Source organism: Ahaetulla prasina, chromosome 6, assembly GCF_028640845.1.
Source record: "Ahaetulla prasina isolate Xishuangbanna chromosome 6, ASM2864084v1, whole genome shotgun sequence".
In the NCBI taxonomy this organism is placed as follows: Eukaryota; Metazoa; Chordata; class Lepidosauria; order Squamata; family Colubridae; genus Ahaetulla; species Ahaetulla prasina.
The window spans coordinates 28,240,332-28,260,969 of record NC_080544.1 but is presented as its reverse complement, the minus strand read 5'-3'; positions in this window follow the sequence as shown (position 1 = coordinate 28,260,969).

Genomic DNA, 20,638 nt, shown 5'->3' with positions numbered 1-20,638 from the left:
GCTGAGAGAGTGGTAAAGTGGGCCGGGGGGTGCAAGCAGCTCGGCCAGCCGCCTGGACGCTGCCATCCCACGCAGAACATCCCGTCGGCGGCTCCAATCTCCTAGCAAGCCGCCATCTTGCGCATGCGCAGAGCCAGTCTCCTTCTCCTTCCCCTTCTCCTTCTCCTTCTCCTTCTCCTTCTCCTTCTCCTTCTCCTTCTTCTTCTCCTTCTCATATTCCTGCAGATGCAGGGTCTGCTTTTCAGATCATTGAACACCATTTTGCATGGTCAGCTGTGTCTCCAGGGCACAGGCCCCTGGCTTGCATATCTTTGTTGATGGTGTCTTGCCATCTCTGTTTTGGTTGCCCATGAGGTTACTGGCCATTGACTTCTAGTTTGTAAGCAGTCTTGGCCATGGTGGAAGGTGGTCTCTGGACATATCCATAGCAGTGGAGTCAGCCCTTCACTTACCCTTAACTTAATATTCGTAAAGCTTCTGAAAAATCTTGACAGATGTGTGTGTGTGTGTGTGTACACACACACACACACACACACACACACACACACACACGTATGTATGTATGTATGTAAGTATGTCAGGGATTAATTCTTTTTATGAAAGTTTGATGTTGAAGAGACTAACCATTGAGTTATGGAGTGCCTAGATGTTATCGTTCTTGTAAGAAAGCAATCTAGGAGATGATATGTGGTTTTTTGCGAGATGGATTTGTTTAAATCCAAAAACCAACCCCCTTTGTTGTATCTTCCTTAAATTATGCTAAAATCTTATTTCCAAGCTTTTGCTTAGGAGAGTACACATATACAGTATGTCCACATAATTAGCCTAAATTGAGCTCAATTTACACTATACTGTAGTTGTTCTGTTTTCAAAAATATGATGTAGCCTCTTGGACAGTTCCAACAAGTTAATTTGAAAAGAAATCCTTGAGAGATTCCTTTTTATAGCTGAAGTTTAGAGTGACCTACATAAACTATGTAGTAGTTATCCAAATAGACATTTAGTGATATGTTCCATTTCCAGTTTCAAATACGTGAAAGAAGAAAGAGAGATTATATCTGATGGTCACATAATTTAACTCTGTAGTTTGAACAGGGTTTGATCAGAATCATTTTTGGGAAAAGGTAAACTGGTTTGAGAGTGGTGGGATAGAAATCTGGAGCTGTTTCTCCTCTCTATGCATTCAGCACATACACTTTAAAGATGTGAATGAGGTTTAAGGCATTTAGTTTCCATCTAGCAAGTATGGAGTGGTACTATTTTCCCTATGTTTGGCTTAAAGTTAATAGTCTCCAAATGGAAAAGCATATCTTTGGCCACCACATCTAAAACAGTCACATTCATCAAATTGGCTACAAGATTTCAAAGAGGTTCCTATTCCAATAGTGTACAGGTAGTCCTCGACTTACGACCATCAGTTTAACAGCAGCTCAGAGTTACAACAGTGCTGAAAAAAGTGACTTACTTCTGATCCTTGAACTTACAACCATCGCAGTATTTCCATTGTCGCATGATTAAAATTCTCATGTTTAGGTAAAGGTAAAGGTTCCCCTTGCACATATGTGCTAGTTGTTCCCGACTCTAGGGAGCGGTGCTGATCTCCGTTTCAAAGCCAAAGAGCCAGCGCTGTCCGAAGACGTCTCCGTGGTCATGTGGCCGACATGACTAAATGCCAAAGGCACATGGAACGCTGTTACCTTCCCACCAAAGGTGGTCCCTATTTTTCTATTTGCATTTTTTATGTGCTTTCAAACTGCTAGGTTGGCAGAAGCTGGGACAAGTAATGGGAGCTGACCCTGTTACGTGGCACTAGGGATTTGAACCGCTGAACTCCCGACCTTTCGATCGACAAGCTCAGTGTCTTAGCCAACTGAGCCACCGTGTCCCCATGTTTAACCAGCAGCATTTGTTTATGATGATTGCAATATCCTGGGGTCATGTGATTGCTGTTTACAATCTTCCTAGGGAGCTTCCAACAAACAAAGTCAATGGAGAAAAGCCAGATGCATTTAATGACCAAAGTGTTTCTCTTAATGACTAGGGCAAAAAAGATTGTAAAATTGTGCTAGCTCACTTTATTAGCTGTATCACTTAGTTATGGAAATGTTGATCCCAATTGTGGTTGTAAGTTGAGGATTACTTGTATACTCAAACCCATCATGAGTGGAAAACCAATGAGATAAATGCTGTGTTAATTGTGGTAAGGATTTGTCACATGCAAATTTTGCTTTGTTGCTCTACTCAGAAATATGTAGCTTTCATTCTCACAACAGAGTCGGTCCACTAATCATTCCCACTTCTGCCTTAGCTGTTAATTTCTATGCTGAGATACATTTGTAATTACTTAAATAAAACTCTTCAATTTCAGAGACTGGATTGGACATAGCTATAATTATTACCTACTGTAGCTGGCATTCAAAGAAGTCCATAAAAATGTATGAATTTGGGACAATTAGTATTAATTTTTTTGTAACAGGATGGATCTTTTTTAAGGCACATCAGGCAATCTTCCTGTTTATAAAGCCTTATTCTTTGGTTGTCTAATTCATGAGATATGAGTGAGTTTATTAGCCTTTAGAAGTCATTTGTGCATTATAAGAAGCGGTAGCCCATCTACATTTTCTGTGACAGCTAACCCAGTGGTGGGATTCAGCCGGTTCTCACCAGTTCAGTAGAACCGGTATCTAACTGTTCAGTTCGGCGAACAGGCTGAAGCCTCGCCCCTCCCCTCCCAGGCTGACCCACAGAAAGAAAGAGAGAGATTCCTTCACATAACCCATCCTATCCTGGTGTCCTCTAGATAAGATGGGACTATTGGGAACACATGGAAGCCTAGACAAAACTTCAAAAGGGTTCTTCAGTTTTGATAATGTGTCAAGTCAAATACATGTCAAAGCTGCCTTGCCAAATAATATCTGTCCCTGAAAATGAAGGAAAGCAATCACATTGCTTTCTTTACCATGTTCCAATTGCCCTCATCAGTGTCAATAGATGATGCTATATGCACAGAAACTTTTTTTGGGTGAATTCAACTGCCCCAGATTAGAGGTGATGCTAAATACCTCTGTCTGGCAGATCATATCTCTTCAAAGCCTAGATCTCACTATCATGGTTGTGTAAAGTGCCTCCTCAAGGAACCACCTTGCATATCCCTAATGCTTTTTATTAGTACAGAATTGTAGACACCGAGATAAGTATTACATTTAATCCCAACTATTACCAGAGCTATCTTTTAATTATATGAATGCTTATTCAAGTTTGGCTTCCAGAACATTAAGTGGTAATTCTGAAAGTTGAGTCTGACATATAAAAGAGGACCAGGTTTCGGGAGGATTTTGTGAAAAGACTTGGTTTTGTTGTGGTCTGCCAGCAGCCTGCAGAGCTGGCGGCAGAGTCAGATAGCGATGAGGCTGAGGAAAAATATGGGCCAGTTCTGGAGTCAGGGGAAGGCCCAGACGAGGGCTCTGCATCAGAGGCAGAGATGGAGCCAGGGCCATCTGGGAGTGATGCATGGACTCTGGAGCCTCCAGGAGCAGACAGCAGAGAGGCAGAGGAACAGAAGGAGCCTGTTCCTAATCACGTATGAGAAGAGCTGCCAGAAGGCAAGAGCAGCTAAAGCAAAGAGGACAACTTGGGAGTAGGGCCAAGAGTTGATTGGCCCCTCCCATAAGACTTAAAAGACCAGCAATGGTGTTTGGGCTCTTTGTCAGAAAACAACGTTGATAGCTTTACTCCTTGTCTTGGTGCGTTTATTTCTTGTCGGCGTCTTCTGCTTTTGAACTTTTGCCAAGGAAAGCCTTTGGCAGTTTTCCTAATTAGACCAAGGTTGGTGATAAGACTGAAGACTTGTGTTATGAAGAATTTGTTTTGATTTAGTTTGGACTACACTGAGAATGAGTTAATTCTCAGCTGTTCTAATAAAGTCTGTTCGAGTGCTTCTACTACTACCTACTTGGGCCTGGTTCATGACAGGTTTTAAGAGGAAAACATGAGTGGCTGAGGTTGATTCTATGCTTGCATTGTCTGCTTGTGTGTGTGAGCCAGAGTTTGTGTCTTTTGTTAGTAGAACTGATTAGGTTTCTCTGGAAGAAGCGCTGAAGGCACTCAAGCCACTACTACAGAGAAACTGTATAGCAAGGGCAATGTAAATGTAAGAAATCGCATGGCCTAAAGCTGTTAGAAATGATAGGTTACAGTCTGCTGGCTGAGTGAATTCTCGGAGTTGAAGTCTGCACTACTTAAACTTGTTAGAGGTTGAGGAACATTGTATTAGAGGAAAAGGTTGAAGCCAAAGAGACATTAGAATTGACTTTGCTGCAAAGCTGATAATAGCCTTACAAGCAGCATGCCAACTTATAAAGAAAAATTGACTTACAACTGGCTAAGCACAGCAATATTTTCCAAACATATTTTCTAATTTGTTAATATTCTAAATAATATATAAAACTGAACAGAAAAATCATGATAGGAAACATTACATTGAATGTCGAGTGAATATCTAACTGTCTCTCCAAATTATGTTTCTTTCCTTAAGTGTGACTGGCAAAGGAAATCTAATAAAATATAATAGAAATGGTAATTAAGGCTTCCCATTTTCATTTACAGATACAATCAGCCTTCCAAATACTCTTAATTATTTGCAAAATAAAAGTAAATGCAGTTCTTCCTCTAGGCAAATGCAATTCCCAAAGTTGATCATAATAGTCTGTTATGACATCAAGAATGAAATGAGATATACAGTAAACTAATTTACTTTAGACTTGATTTACAGGCCTAGTGCTTTGTTTAGATCGCATGCTGGTATTTATTCAAATAGCAATAAAGCTTTCTAGTACATGCTTATGAACATAATGTCTCCTTGGGATAAACTCTCTTGAGTACATTACAAATGGTTTGTGACAAGATGTTATATCAGCATTTGGATAAAAATGCATATGCTTATCTGTCAGCCCCATTTTCAAATTAGCAGCCTACCAAAGTTTCACAGGAAATCCAGGAACTTTTGCTACCTCTGAAATGAGGAAGAAGCCACAGAACAAAGAAAATTCATTTATCTTCCATTGCTTTTTAACCACACATGTGCCAGTAAGCAATTACTGCACGAGAATGTATTTATTTAGTGCAGGGCAACTACATGAGAAACAACTTCCAAGACCAACTCATTCATAAGCAAGCGCCCACATTCTAGACTGAAAAACTGGCATGACAAATGGATCCCTTTCTTTTGTCCTACACCCTCCATCATGGAGTTGATCTTTTGAGAAGTACAAGGGCAGTTTTGAAATATGTAGCAAAAGCAGAGTCGGTCGCTGATCAGCTGAAGTTCATTGTCCAAGATGGAGGAAATGAGCATTTGGATATTATCTTGTTCTCAATTTAAGAATGGAATGGAATAAAATCAATTAGTAGGAGTAGGAGTAGGAGTAGGAATAGAAATAGCAGTAGGGGAGAACAGAACAGAACAGGGCTGGGCAGGGCTGGGGTGGAATAGAATAGAGTAGAGTAGAGTAGAGTAGAGTAGAGTAGAGTAGAGTAGAGTAGAGTAGAGTAGAGTAGAGTAGAGTAGAGTAGAGTAGAGTAGAGTAGAGTAGAGTAGAGTAGAGTAGAGTAGAGTAGAGTAGAGTAGATTTATTGACCAAGTGGACAAACAAGGAATTTGTCCCCAATGAATAAGCTCTCAGTTTACATGCAAACAACAAAGTAATATAATCATAAGGTACCAATAAGAGAAGGTAGTAGAAACCTTATGAATCTAATTTGGCCTGACAAACTGACCATCCAATAATGTATGGATTGTGATGAAAGTTTAGGGCTATACTATTTAGGCTGCAAACATCTGAATGACTACTAAATAGTAGCAAAAAGGTATTGCTTTTTGCAGGGTAGCCTATTCAAAGTGTTTTCTGATCTTTAGTCCTTGCAAAAGAGACGTCAGTTCACTCAATGCAGAATTAGCACTTTCAGTGGCAAAGCTGCTTTCACAAAGTAATTCATTCTACTATGCAATTATATTTGTTTGATTTTGGCTTAACTTGTGTGATCTCAAAGTGCAACAGTTGGTACACCATGGCCCATGACTTAGGGTACCTTGTAAATGCAATCAACTCAACAATCCACAATAAAGAGGAGAGATCCCTACTGATGAGAATGTGATTAGGAAAATATTAGAATGTGCAGAAATGAATAGATTAACACTTACTATAAAGAAGAAAGAACAAACTGAATATTGTATGACATGGGAGTTATTTTATGACTGGTTGGAAAATAAAAATAGAAGTTAGAAATAAATGGAGATCAGTGAAATATAGAAAACATGTCGAGATAGAGAAGCAAACGATATGACTATAACTAACATGACTATTAAGATTATTATATTTAATATTCTTATTATATTCGTATTAGAAGATATGTAAAGAGGGAGAAACGAATAGATGTATTATGCTCATTATTATTATTGTAAGATTAGAGAATCAATATCAATGTAATGAATTCTGCTGTAAATTTTGATTGTTATTGCACAGATATTTGTACCCAGATGACACTCTGTTTAATGGAAGATGGAATGTTTAAGTTAAAAAACAACAGCAACAATCCATGATAAAGCAAGGTTTTATATATATATATATATATATATATGTTCTGTTTCCCTTCCCCCAATACTCCCAGCAAAGAGTCCGCCAGAGGCCTTCCTTTTTTCCTTTTATTTACATAGATACATGTCCTGGCCACGTCTACCCACGGGCCTGCCAAGTTTCTGGAGATAACGAGGAAATTATAGATAAGGCCAGAATTACTCACGAATATATTCTTCCCTCCATTGAAACAGTTAGCTCGCGCCAATTCATTACTTTGTCCAAGACAAAAAACCAGGAAGTCCCGCCTCCTATTTATAGTCTCTGCAGATATCACTGCATGACAATCATGACTTGGCTTTCTCCCAACGCTGTTTCTGCTGCACGCGTCGGTCACGCCTCCGCAGCCTCGCATCACTCCAAAACTGTTCTTGGGGCGTTGCCAAATCAGAAGAAGGCTCCAGAGAATCAGGCCTTGCCGGCCCCTCCTCCTCCCTTTGAGTGGGTGCCAGGGAGGGAGAGGGCTCAAGAGAAGCAGGGCTTGCCAGGTCTTCTCCCTCATTTTCTGAATCATCCGAGTCCAGGAGTATATATATATATATATATATAGGAGTGTATATATATATATATATATATATATATATATATATATATATATATATATATATATATATATATATATATTCTTCATATACTCTTCATATACTCATATACTCTTCATTCTCTGAAGCGAGTGTAGCTTCAGGACATTTGCTTATCTACAGTGCCTACCTTATTTCCCCACCAAACATTCAAGAAAGAACAAAAAAGTGAAAATAAACTGGTGCAGCTCAGCGCTTCTGATCACTGAAAGCTCCATTCAGCAGAGCAGAATCCCTGCTGGGTTTCGACTGTTGATTGCCTCCTACTCAAGTGACGGGGCAGGACAAGTCAGCAACAGGAACATAAAGAAATGGTGCTTGAGAGAACGGAAGAGAGATTAGGGAGGATTTTCTATTCTACAGTGTAAACAATATCTTTTTTGTTTTGTTTTTTGGAACTTGTAGACATGGGGACAGTGGTAGGTGTCCCCGGCTTATATTGATGGACCATGAGGATCAATGAAGGAAAGAAAGTTCAAGTGCATTCACATTGATTGCTGGTCCATCGGCAGCAGGTTGCCCTTTGTTGTCAGATCCAGCAACGACAAAAGCAGTCTGTGGTCAATTGAACATGTTTTCAAAGAAGTGCGCAGCTTCCCATGGAAGCTTTCGCAGCAATCAAACCACATTACCAGATCTAATCAGACTGGCGACAGGATATACAAACAACTGCTGCCACGTGACTTCCACTAAATCTCCCGCCTTGTTAAATCTGGAGGACTCTATCCCCACTTCCTGAGGCCTCTGTTTCAAGACCAACGAGTCGAGTTCACTGGAAACTTTACTACCTGGAATAATTGATTGCATCACACAAAGGGAGTGGGAGTGAGTTAGCTACCAGAAGGTCTCAGGTCCCAAAATCACTTGCTGCATAATGAGCATACCACCTTTGAAGTCTTAGAGCTCAACTAAACAACTTATGAACCCTCAGGTCAGGGGCGAAATGCTACCGGTTCGGACTAGTTCACCCGAAACGGTAGTAAAAAATGCCACCAGTTCTCTAGAACCGATAGTTAAAAATGCTTTAAAAAGTTTTTTTAAAAAGTTCCAATGATCACGTGTTGCTCAACTGATCTTTGGAACTTTTTTTTTATTTTTTAAGCATTTTTTTTTTTACTATCGGTTCAGTAGTTAAAAAAGTAAAAAAAAAAAAAAAAGCAGAAAATCCAAAAGTGTGTGTTTGGTGTGGACTGCGCAATTGCAGGCAGTGAACCGGTGGCGACTGGTGGAGAATTTCACCATTGCCTTGGGTCATTATTTCAGAGATACTTCCAATTACCTCAATAATTTCAACAATCAGTACTTGAAAATATACATATCATGTACCACAGAACTGGCAGTAAAAAAAATTGAATCCCACCACTGTGTCTGCTCAAGAAAATGTTCTGGGGTAAATCAGAAAGATCCAACCATATTAAAAAAAAAAAAAGAATAAAATACAAGAGCTAATTCTAGGATAAAACAGATAAAAGAAAAGAGAGGATAAAACACATATGTGGTAAATTCAAAGAATCCACCTTCAAAAAAATACATCAGCTTTACAGGAAACCTCAATCTGTTTGATGTAATGGGTTCTTAGCTCAACTGCCTTAACTACAAACATAGCAGTTGTGCTCACAATGTATACATTAGAGCCCAGGAGGAAACAGGACAATCTGCGATTCATATCCCAGTGGGATGTTCTTTCAAGTATGCATTTAAAGGCCATCTCAACCCATGTGGTTCCCTGAAGGTGTATATACACACTGTTCTGGCTTACTTGATGCATTCCAGATATGACTGGGCACTTAATGGGAAAGAGAAGGAGAGTATAAAAATAACTCTAGCTACTATTCCATCTATCTCCATGTAGAACTATCACAATGGAATGCCTTCGGAGATGTCTTTGGAATGCAGTGTAAATCACTCAATGATTTCTTAAAGCGTAGGAAAGTTTACACATATTATTATTTCTATCACTGCTATTAATCAACCATAAAGAAAACATAGTTTGGAAAACTAGTACTAAAGTGGAATAAGTTGAGCTTAATTTTAATGAGGTGGAACTGTCCTTCTTCGTTAAATAAAAGAGAAGGTGCTCTCCACAGAGGTGGAGGCAGCTTTGAGCAATGCATCCAACATTTTTAATGGAGGTATAAGATATATGTGTCCATAAAAGACATGTACCCAGCTGTGACTTCCTTTATGCATTAGGCTTTGCAATCAATAACTAAAATACAAAACATCAACAGCACAATGTCCTTGTTTTCTTTGGAAAAATAAGAGATCTATGCCCTTTCCTGCTTCGTGGCGGTAATATTGAGTTAAGACAGAAAAAAGCAGAACTGCTTGAAATGTTCCTTTCTTATCTCCGCTTATTGTCCCTGGACTTTGCCTGAAACAATGATTCAAAAACTGCATGATTTTCGATTACCAACTGCAAAGCACAGTAGCTCTGTATTTAGGTAGCTGGAGAAAGCCTTTGAGTCAGCTTTGTGAATGGTTTCGGAGACTGTGGCTGCTTCAGTGCTTCATGAGTTGCTTCATTTGGTCGGCACACTTTATGAAGTGTTACATTTGACTGCTTTCCTCAGCCTTTTTTTTTTAAACCTAACACAATGCACATGCAATGGGATGTGGTGGCTCAATGGCTAAGACGCTGAGCTTGTCGATCAAAAGGTGGGCAGTTCAGTGGTTTGAATCCCTAATGCTGCGTAACGGGGTGAGCTCCCGTTACTTGTCCCAGCTTCTGCCAACCTAGCAGTTCGAAAGCACATCAAAAAATGCAAGTAGAAAAATAGGGACCACCTTTGGTGGGAAGCTAACAGCGTTCCATGTGCCTTTGGCATTTAGTTATGTCGGCCACATGACCATGGAGATGTCTTCGGACAGCGCTGGCTCTTTGGCTTTGAAACGGAGATCAGCACCGCTCCCTAGAGTTGGGAACGACTAGCACATATGTGCGAGGGGAACCTTTACCTTTAATCACATACCGTGCTTCCTGAGACAAGACTGCACAACACATATATGTTTCTGAACGTAGGATCAGTAGAATGAGGTTATCTTGAAGTTTGTTCCATATAGCCTGAACATGATAAAGATCGTGACCTGTATCCTAAAGCATAAAGGCTCAATATAATTGATGTTTGGATATAAATAATGTATGCATGAACAAATGTGATATTGAAAACTAATGAAATAAACTATTCATGTACTCAAGAGTGCCAGGATGACCTCACAGATAGTTTTCATTTAATAATGGAATGGAATTAAATCATTGTGGCTTTAAAGGAGTAATAACAACATATTAAACTTAAAGGCTGCCCCTGGATTAAGACTGGAGCATCCCATCTCTTAAACCAATTGCTAAGACTTTGGAGACAGCAAACCTTCAACAAATAAAGAATGCTGATGGCATGGTCTTTTAAATATAATTGAGAGAGAAAAATATGTAGATTAAAATTATGCATTGGAATTTTCTTTCCTTTTTATAAAAGTTTTTATTTTTCCATAACAACAAAAATAAAAAACACATTCTCATCAAACAATTACAGTGTTCTGAAGGGGTGTTTAAAAATCTTCTTTTGCAATCTCCACTTAAACATCTCTTTCATATAGATATCTTATATTGGAATTTTCATTAACACACAGTATCATTGGAAAGACATTTATTTGTATTTATGTATTTCAGGGCCATTTAGCTCTGCAGCGTTTTCATTTACATTCTGATCATGAACAAACTGGCATCTGCTCTAATCATTGCTTCTCTGCTCTTTCATTATTACCTGTCTGCTCTTGATTATTTTCTTATTTTTTGGGCCAGGTCCTCAGCCTTGTGATCATCACATGCTCCTATTAGACATTAGGCAAGCTCTTCCATTGGTTGATTGCTCTCACCATCAGACAACCTTATTTCTGGGTTGAATTTCTTCTAATAATGAATCTCCATCCATTATTCTTTGTATGGCCTTCCAGTGCTTTGGAAAATAGGTTGACCCCCTCCTCTTTGTCCATGACCTATTCTTAAAATTCAGAATACAGGTTCTACCATAGCAGTTTTTATTTCCATATCACAGACAACAGTTTTCATTTTTCTTGGCAAAGGATGAGTAAACACAGAGAGAGAGAGGGAGAGGGAGGGAGGGAGGGAGAGCGAGAGCGAGCGAGCGAGCGAGCGAGAGAGAGAGCGCTTGCCTTCAGAAGTTGTGGATGCTCCATCATTGGAGATTTTTAAGAAGAGACTGAACAGCCACTTGTCTGAAATGGTTAGGATCTCCTGCTTGAGCAGGTGGCTGGACTAGAAGACTTCCAAGGTCCCTCGCAATTCTATTATTCTGTAAATGTCTTTAGATATCAATGAGAACAATACACAGTCAAAACACATTTGAGGAATTTGTATTAAAAATGCATAAAACATTGTGTGCCTTTGAAAGTTGTGTCGAAAAAGATTATATGTGGGATGGTATACAAAACCATCCCACATATAAATGAAGCATCTGGATGAATAGAAACATCCAGAATCTATGTCAGATTTTTTCAGACATTCTTTTAAACAACGCAATAATACATAATGTAACCGATAAATGCAATAATATGTGATGTTTGTGAGACACATTTACAAGGCAAAATTTACACCAATCTGTAAAGAGCTCTGCTAAAAATGTCCTACCTTTCATACCATTTGAATGATAAAACACTACCTGCTAAAAATAATAATTTCATCACTCCTGCTGATAATTTAGCTGAATTTCAACAGCTAATTGTAGGTATCATGAAAAAAGCAATACATTTATTAGGAATTGGCCATATTATTGACTTCTTGCTACCTGGGAAGATGAAAAGTTGCTGTTGGTACTATAATTGGCTACTTAATGTAGCAAAATTATGTGATTTGGGGCACTTCAAACAAGAGAGAATATCAGTTCTTACTCTGCTTTAGACAAATAAGTATTTAAATCTGACTCAATTCAAAAATAGACTTGAGGAATGTTAAAAATGTCTGGTTAGAACAGTTTCTTCCTGAATGTCATCACTCTGCTAAAGAAATAATTCCCTCAACACTGTTGAACTATTTACTAAGAATGCACTACTATTAATCTTCTCATCGTTCCCATTATCCATCTCCTTCCACTTATGACAGTATGACTGTAACTTTGATGCTTGTATCCTTACAATTTATATTGATATTGTTTCCTGATTGCTTAATTGTAGCCTATGACTATCATTAAGTGTTGTAGCATTATGTGTTAAATTTGTACCCTATGACTATCATTAAGTGTTGTACCTTAGAATTCTTGATGAACATATCTTTTCTTTTATGTATACTGAGAGTGTATACTGAGAGTGTATGCACCAAGACAAATTCCTTGTGTGTCCAATCACACTTGGCCAATAAAAAATTATATTCTATTCTATTATGGTTCTGCATTCTAGCTCTTGAAGCTAAGATCATCTACCCACCTCAGAACTAAATTCTGAGGAGCCACTAAGAGTCATGATGAAAATCTAATGGAGCTATATTTTTTTCCTTCTTTCAGTGTCGATTTTCATTTTTGACCAGTGTTGATTGCAAAGTTTCATTAGGAAAGCTTCCAGCTGGATAATGTTTCACATTATTCAAACATTTTAAATGATTAAATATAATGGGTTACTTATATCCATGCTTTTAGTAAATTAATTTTATTTAATAATTCTGAATACATGACTAATCAATATCCTTGCAATTAATTTTTATAACCTTGACTAGATCTAATAATTTTCAGTCTATAGCATTCATTATAGCGGAATCATTCAATTAATTGATTTTATTTCTTTTAAAGAATTCAATGGAAATATGCAAATCTTCTTTTCATTTTTTTTCCTTGTAAGATTTTACTTGGTGCAGTTAACAGAACTGTGACTGCCCACCGTTAAGAAATACAGTATGTTCATAATTAAATAATAATAATAATAATAATAATAATAATAATAATAATAATAATAATAATAATAATAATAATAATTTAATTTTTATACCGCCCTTCTCCCGAAGGACTCAGGGCGGTGAACAGGCAGATAAAATAATACAATACATTTCAATAAAAACACTATTTAAAAAACTTATTCCATAAAGCCTAAATTTAAAATACAATACAAAATATAAAATAAACCCCAATAAAATCCATGTTTAAAAACCCTATTAATCACCCTAAAGGTGATTAACAGTGGTGAAATCTATATTTTTTTACTACCGGTTCTGTGGGCGTGGCTTGGTGGACGTGTGTGGCTTGGTGGGCGTGGCAGGAGAAAGATACTGCAAAATCTCCATTCCCACCCCAGGGGAAGGATATTGCAAAATCTCCATTCCCATCCCACTCTGGAACCAGCCAGAGGTGGTATTTGTTGGTTTTCCAAACTACTCAAAATTTCCACTACCAGTTCTCTGAACTGCTCAAAATTTCTGTTACTGGTTCTCCAGAACCTATCAGAACCTGCTGGATTTCACCCCTGGTGATTAACTTCCATCTCAATGGACATGGCCTTTCTTTAAGACAGAGGTCTTCAAACGTGGCAGCTTTAAGACTTGTGGACTTCAGTCCCAGCTATGCTGGCTAGAGAATTCTGGGAGTTGAAGTCCAGAAGTCTTAAAGCTGCCAAGTTTGAAGACCTCTGCTTTAAGAAGTGTCAGTTAATGAATTTGTATTCTTCTTCTTCACTTCAGGTTGCACCCCTAGGGAGGCATATTTTCCTCTTGTACAACAGGGCTGCCTCAGTCCAAAGTTTCTTGAGAAATTTCAGAAAATAGTTAGAAATAGAAACCACTTACTCGAATAGGTCAAAGGATATTTCTAGCAAACTGTTGTTAGATTTATTGTTCTGACCTAGACTTCCTTAGAAAGTGTAAAGCACAATCTTAGTCCTGGTAAAACCTCTTTTATTTACATGGCTGTGAATTATTGTCATTCACAGTCCGCAAGGCTTCACAAACAGTCTTTCAGGGGAATGTTTATAAACACCCACCTTATCTTCTTTGGAATGTTGCCAGAGAACTAATTGCCAAATGCAGGGCAAGTCCAAAATTGGCACAGAGTCAAACAGAACTTTTCAAAACTTGAAGCGAACAGATGAACTGATTGCTTCCTACAAAAGTTCATGTCTCATTCACTCCTCCTTTATGTCTTATGGGAGGGGCCAACATCTCCAAGTCTTACTCCCGAGTCGCCCCTTTTTTTCTTAATTGTTCTTGTCTTCTGGCAGCTCTGTGCATTCGCACACTGGGAACAGGTTCCCGCTGTTCTTCTGCCTTGCTGATGTCAGACTCCGGAGACTCCAGAGGCAGCACATAACTATCAGATGGCCTTGGCCCCCTCTCTGCCTTGGATGTAGAGCCCTCGTTCAAGCTTTCCCCAGCCCCCAGGACTGGCCCAAGTTCCTCCCCAACCTCCTCATTGTTCAACTCTGTTGCCAGCTCCGCTGGTCGCCGGTGGGCCACAACACTCTTTATCTGCTTTGTAGTGCTTTACAACTCTCTCTAAGTGGTTTGTGGAGTTAGCATATTGCCTCAACAATCTGAGTCCTTGTTTTACTGACTTCAGAAGGATGGAAGGCTGAGTCAATCTTGAGTCAGTCAAGATTGAACTGCTGGCAGTCAGCAGAATTAGCCTGCAATACTGCATTCTAACCACCATTGCTATGTTACAGCAAGTGTGACCATGTTATGACTGTTGGATGATTTCCACCCATTTATTTTTTCAATTCTAGTCACTGCTGCACATGTAATCATATAGAACATTGACAGGTTTCTGATAGCTTCTTAGATCACTTTAGTTTGGCTGTCCTGTAAATGTCACTATATTTAATGTAGAGTAGCCTTGGCTTATGAAATAAAAGCAGTTAAAGTAGGGAGCATGTAATCAGTGAAGTGTTTGAAGTTAATTTTCAGAAAGTTAGAATATTCAGCACTCTTTTTCAGTCACTACATTCTTGAGTTGGTTAAATGCCACCTACAGAGCAAAGTGCATCTGATTGGTGAATAAAACTGCTGTGCCTATTTCCATAAGGACTCCCTAGCTAGATCTCCACTGAAATCAGATTAAATCATAAGGAGTTGGTGCTTTCACAATCATGTCTTAGTCATTTGGGGTGTTTCCCAAGTGACAAAATACAGTTGGTCCTCGATTTATGAGTACAATCAAGCTCAAAATTTCTTTTGTTAAGTGAGGCAGGCTTAAGTGCCTTACACAATGTAAGCCGCCCTGAGTCTTCGGAGAAAGGCGGGATATAAATTCAAATTTAAAAAAAAGTGAGTTTGGTCCCATGTTATGACTTTTCTTGCCACAGTTGTTAAGTGAATTACTATAGTTCTTAATTTAAGGAACGTGGTGGCTCAGTGTCTAAGACGCTAAGCTTCTCGATCAAAAGGTTGGCAGTTCAGCGGTTTGAATCCCTAGTGCTGTGTAATGGGGTGAGCTCCTGCTACTTGTCCCAGCTTCTGCCAACCTAGCAGTTTGAAAACATGTAAAAATGCAAGTAGAAAAATAGGGACCACCTTTGGTGGGAAGGTAACAGTGTACCGTGAACCTTTGGAGTTTAATCATGCCGGCCACATGACCATGGAAATGTCTTTGGACAGCGCTGACTCTTCAGCTTTGAAACAGAGATGAGCACTGCCCCCTAGTCAGGAACAACTAGCACATATGTACTAGTCAAGTACATATGTGCTAGTAAATATGTACTTTACCTTTACCTTATAGGCACATATGTACTTTACCTTTACCTTATAGTTGTTAAGTATGAATCTTGCTTCTCCGTTTACTTTACTTATCGGAACGTTGAAATCACATGATCACGGGACAGTGTGACCATCATAAATACCAGTCAGTGGTCAAGTGTCCAAATTTTGATCATTGGGCCATGGGGACACTGCAATGGTCATAAGTGTGAAAAATAGTCACAAGTCACATTTTTAGTGCTTTTGTAACTTTGAAAGGTCACTAAGTGAACTTTCACAAGTCAAAGACTACTTGCATCGCAAAAGCATCTTCGCTTTACCATTCAAATAATTTGGAACTTATACATATAAAAAGTGAGATCATTCCCTTTGGGAGAAAAATAGCATTGAAAAAAAACATGAACTGAAATTCATGAAGGGCCTTCAATTAAACTCATCCTGTACATGTACTTCCTGCTATGGTCCGCCAGCAGCCTGCGGAGCTGGCAATGGAGTTGGACAGTGATGAGGCTGAGGAACAGCATGGGCCAGTCCTGGAGGCTAGGGAAGGCCCGGATGAGAGCTCTGTATCAGGACCATTGGGGAGTGAGGTGCGGACTCCAGAGCCTCCAGAGCCTGACAATAGTGACACGCATGAGAAGAGCTGCCAGAGGGCAAGAGAAGCTCAAGCAAAGAGGATGACTCAGGAGTAGGGCCAAGAGATGATTGACCCCTCCCATAAGGCTTAAAAGACCAGCAACGGCATTTGGGCTTTTTGTTAGAAAACAACGTTGATAGCTTTATCTTGTTGCATTTCTTTTCCATCGGTGTCTTCTGAACTTTTGCCAAGAAAGGCATTTGGCAGTTTGCCTAATTAAACCACGGTTGGTGATAGGACTGAGGAATTGTGTTGGGAGGAATTTGCTTTAATTTAGTTGAACTACGCTGAAAATGAGTTAATTCTCAGCTGTTCTAATAAAGTTTGTTTGTTTTTACACTGACTGAGTTTCCTATTACCTACTTGGGTCTGGGTCACAATGCTTCCTACCACCTTCTTCCACCAAACCTACAGGTGTTTTTTCCCCTACCAATATGTACCAAAGTTTTATATGTTTATTTTGTGGATAAGGAACTTACAGTCATCCTGACGCGAATTCCAAAACTCCCCATCCGTGATTTAGATCAGGGGTCTCCAACCTTGGCAACATTAAGACTTGTGGACTTCAATTCCCAGAATTCCTCAGCTGGCTGAGGAATTCTGGGAGTTGAAGTCCACAAGTCTTAACGTTGCCAAGGTTGGAGATTCTTGATTTAGACGATACCTTTCTAATGAAATGTCTTTTTCTGGTAGATGCGATATAAATATTAATAAATGATTATTATAAATGCTATAATGCTTATTAGAACCTCCTGTGTTGCACTTTCTAAAACCAAAACACAATAGTGCAAGAGAAAAATGGCCAGTATTAGGTTAAGACTGTTATAGACAATTCATACAACCCAGTATATGTTTACTCAGAAGCAATTTATTGAACATATTCTATCTCTTGATATAGCTTTGCACAATGCTATAGCCCTTTGGGGGTGATTTTGTTTCAAAGTGAAGCTGTGAAAAATGGAGAATGTATTCAAAGGTTGGATCTAGGGTTGCTTCTCAAGGAAGATGAGGACATTCATTTCTCATCCTCCTCTGCATTTCCCCCAAAATACAAATAGAATAGAATGGAATGGAATGGAATGGAATGGAATGGAATAGAATAGAATAGAATAGAATAGAATAGCACAGCTGGAAGGGATCTTGGAGGTCTTCTAGTCCTGCTTAGACAGGAAACCCTATACGTTTTCAGACAAGTGGTTATCCAACATTTTATTAAAAACATCCAGTGTTGGAGCATTCACAACTTCTGGAGGCAAGTTGTTCCACTTATTAATTGTTCTCACTGTCAGGAAATTTCTCCTTAGTTTTAAGTTGCTTCTTTCCTTGATCAGTTTCCACCCATTGCTTCTTCTCCTACCCTCGGGTGCTTTGGAGAATAGCTTGACTGCCTGTATATATACCCTGACATCAATACCTTGACTTCTGTTGACCTCTTGATAACTTCATCCACGACATTCTTTTAGGGTACCTGGAAACAACTTAGCTAGGAATAGGTGTTTGAGAGGAATCACTTAATTCCTTTCACTTTTTTGGGGAAAGAATTATTGCATACTGGAGTGGTTGTCTGTTGGAAATTACTGTGAAAAAAGCAACAAATAAGTGGCATTCAGATTTCAACGACCTAAATCATCAGAGCATGTGGAGTGCTTTAGGGAGAATGATTTTGGTGCGTGCAGCCACAGCCTCTGTAAGCACTGCTGAATCATGAAATGAGAGCGCACCAGCTTTCATTAGCTTGCCATAAAATGCACTGAGAGCTTATTCTCAATGTTCCTCTCTCCATCAACAGTCCTCGCTACACATGGCAGCTTCCCAAAGGAGAAACAGTGGACAGGGCAAAACCTAGAATGCTTTTTTAAAAATTGCCTTTGTTTCATTGCAGCTCATATTACATGATATCATAGTCCTCGCCTTCTCCCTGTTGCCTCCCATTGCTCTTTCATTGCCAGCTAGAGAAGTTTATTTTTTTAATATATTATATTTTAAAAGATATTTATTTTTATATATTCTATGTATGAGGGAGTTTATATTTTAGGCATAAGCAAGCTTAATTCTGCTATAGGCTAGGGCAGGGGCGTCAAACTCAATTTCATTGAGGACTCCATCAGGGTTGTGTGTTGGACCTCGGGAGGTTGGGGTGGGTGTGGCAAGGCTGGGAAGGGCCAGCTCGATGTCAGTCATGTCAGGGGTGCCTCTGTCAGCAAAAACAGGCTCCTGAGCCCTGTTTTCAGCTGCAATGGCCTCCTGCAGCCCTCTGTCAGCAAAAATGGAGCTCGAGAGGGTCCACCTGTGGTCCTTGCAAGCTCCATTTTCACTGGCAGAGGGATCATGGGCTGGTCCTTCACTGTTTCCAGGGTAGCCTCATGGGCCAGGGGTGGGTTCTACTTACCTTTACTACTGGTTCACAATGGGACTGCGCACACTTCTGCATGTGTGCAGAAGCTTCCTGATGAAATCCGGGTCAGTGGGCGGAGCATCCCGCAAGTTTTACTACAGGTTCTTGCAAACCTGTCCAAACCGGGGTCAACCCACCACTGCCATAGGCCAGATGCCCGCAGCCCAAGGGCCTTGAGTTTGACACCCCTGGGCCAGGGGTTAGGTGCCTATTGAGAACACCTACAGCAACTGGATTTTGTCAAATTGTCGAAATGTATATATGTGTCAGGACAGAAACTCTGCCTTTGATATATGCACATGTGATGTTGTGAGACAAACACCAAGGGGACCATGTTTGGGTCAAAATACTGTAGCATAACATCACTGTGGGGCATCTTTGGTCTCTAGAAACACCCATTGATATTTCTACTTGCAGAGAGTAAATACCCCTTAAAATTTATGACATTTTGATGTGTGATGTTACTTTCAGATTCAAAAATAATTTGTCTGCTGGTCCAAATTAAACATCGTACAACCTACATTATTCAAGATGTAATGGTTCCAGAAACTAATTTACTATCTTAAATAAAGATCTCGGTAACATGTCCATTATAATAATTCACATGTTTATACAAAAAGGATTGTTTAAATGTTAATCTTTTAAAAGTAAATATACAAGAAACATTTTCCATTTCCCTTACAACTAGAATATTTTAAATTTTAGTTTTTCATTTTTTTCAAAATAATTTTCAAACTGAAGACCTTCTTCCTTAAGATTGTTACAGGTCTAGAGGCTAAAACATATAAAGAACGGTTGCTGGAATTGGGCATGACTAGTTTAATGAAAAGAAGGATTAGGGGTGACATGATAACAGTGTTCCAATATCTCAGGGGCTCCCACAAAGAAGAGGGGGTCAACCTATTTTCTGAAGCACCCAAAGGCAGGACAAGAAGCAATTGTGGAAACTAATCAAGGAGAGAAGCAACATAGAACTAAGGAGAAATTTCCTGACAGTTAAAACAATTAATCAGTGGAACAACTTGCCTCCAGAAGTTGTAAATGTTCCAACACTGGAAGTTTTTAAGAAGAGATTGGATAAACATTTGTCTGAAATGGTATAGAGTTTCCTGCCTAAGCAGGGGGTTGGACTAGAAGACCTCCAACATCCCTTCCAGCTGTTCTATTCTATTCTATTCTATTCTATTCTATTCTATTCTATTCTATTCTATCCATGAATTCCCAAAAGGCAGGCAGGATATAAATTGAACAAACATATACATAAATAAGCAAACCCCGTCATAGGGAAAGATCCTTAAAGTGCACTACAGTTCTCAAGATAAAGGTAGATTGAGTGGATATTTGCCAACTGCACAGCTTCTCCTGAACTAACAGATACAGTATTTGTCATACTTCTCCAAGCCTGCCTATTCATGTAGTCATTCCACAAGGCAGAAAGCTAATGGAAACAACTGGGGAATAGGAAAAAAAAGTCGATGATACAAGAACTTACAAGTTTGTCAAGGTACATTGCTTTTCTACAGTAATAAAAATATTGCACGGTGGTGCCTGCTCTTACTGTTGAAGCCATCCTTCAATATCTCTCATACATTTTTGGACCTCACTTGTGGTCCAGGCAACATATCACAATCTCTTTGTGCAACTAAAGGGCAACCAATGAATTAAATTAGGGAATCCAAGTGCTGATAAATGATGGTGGGGAGG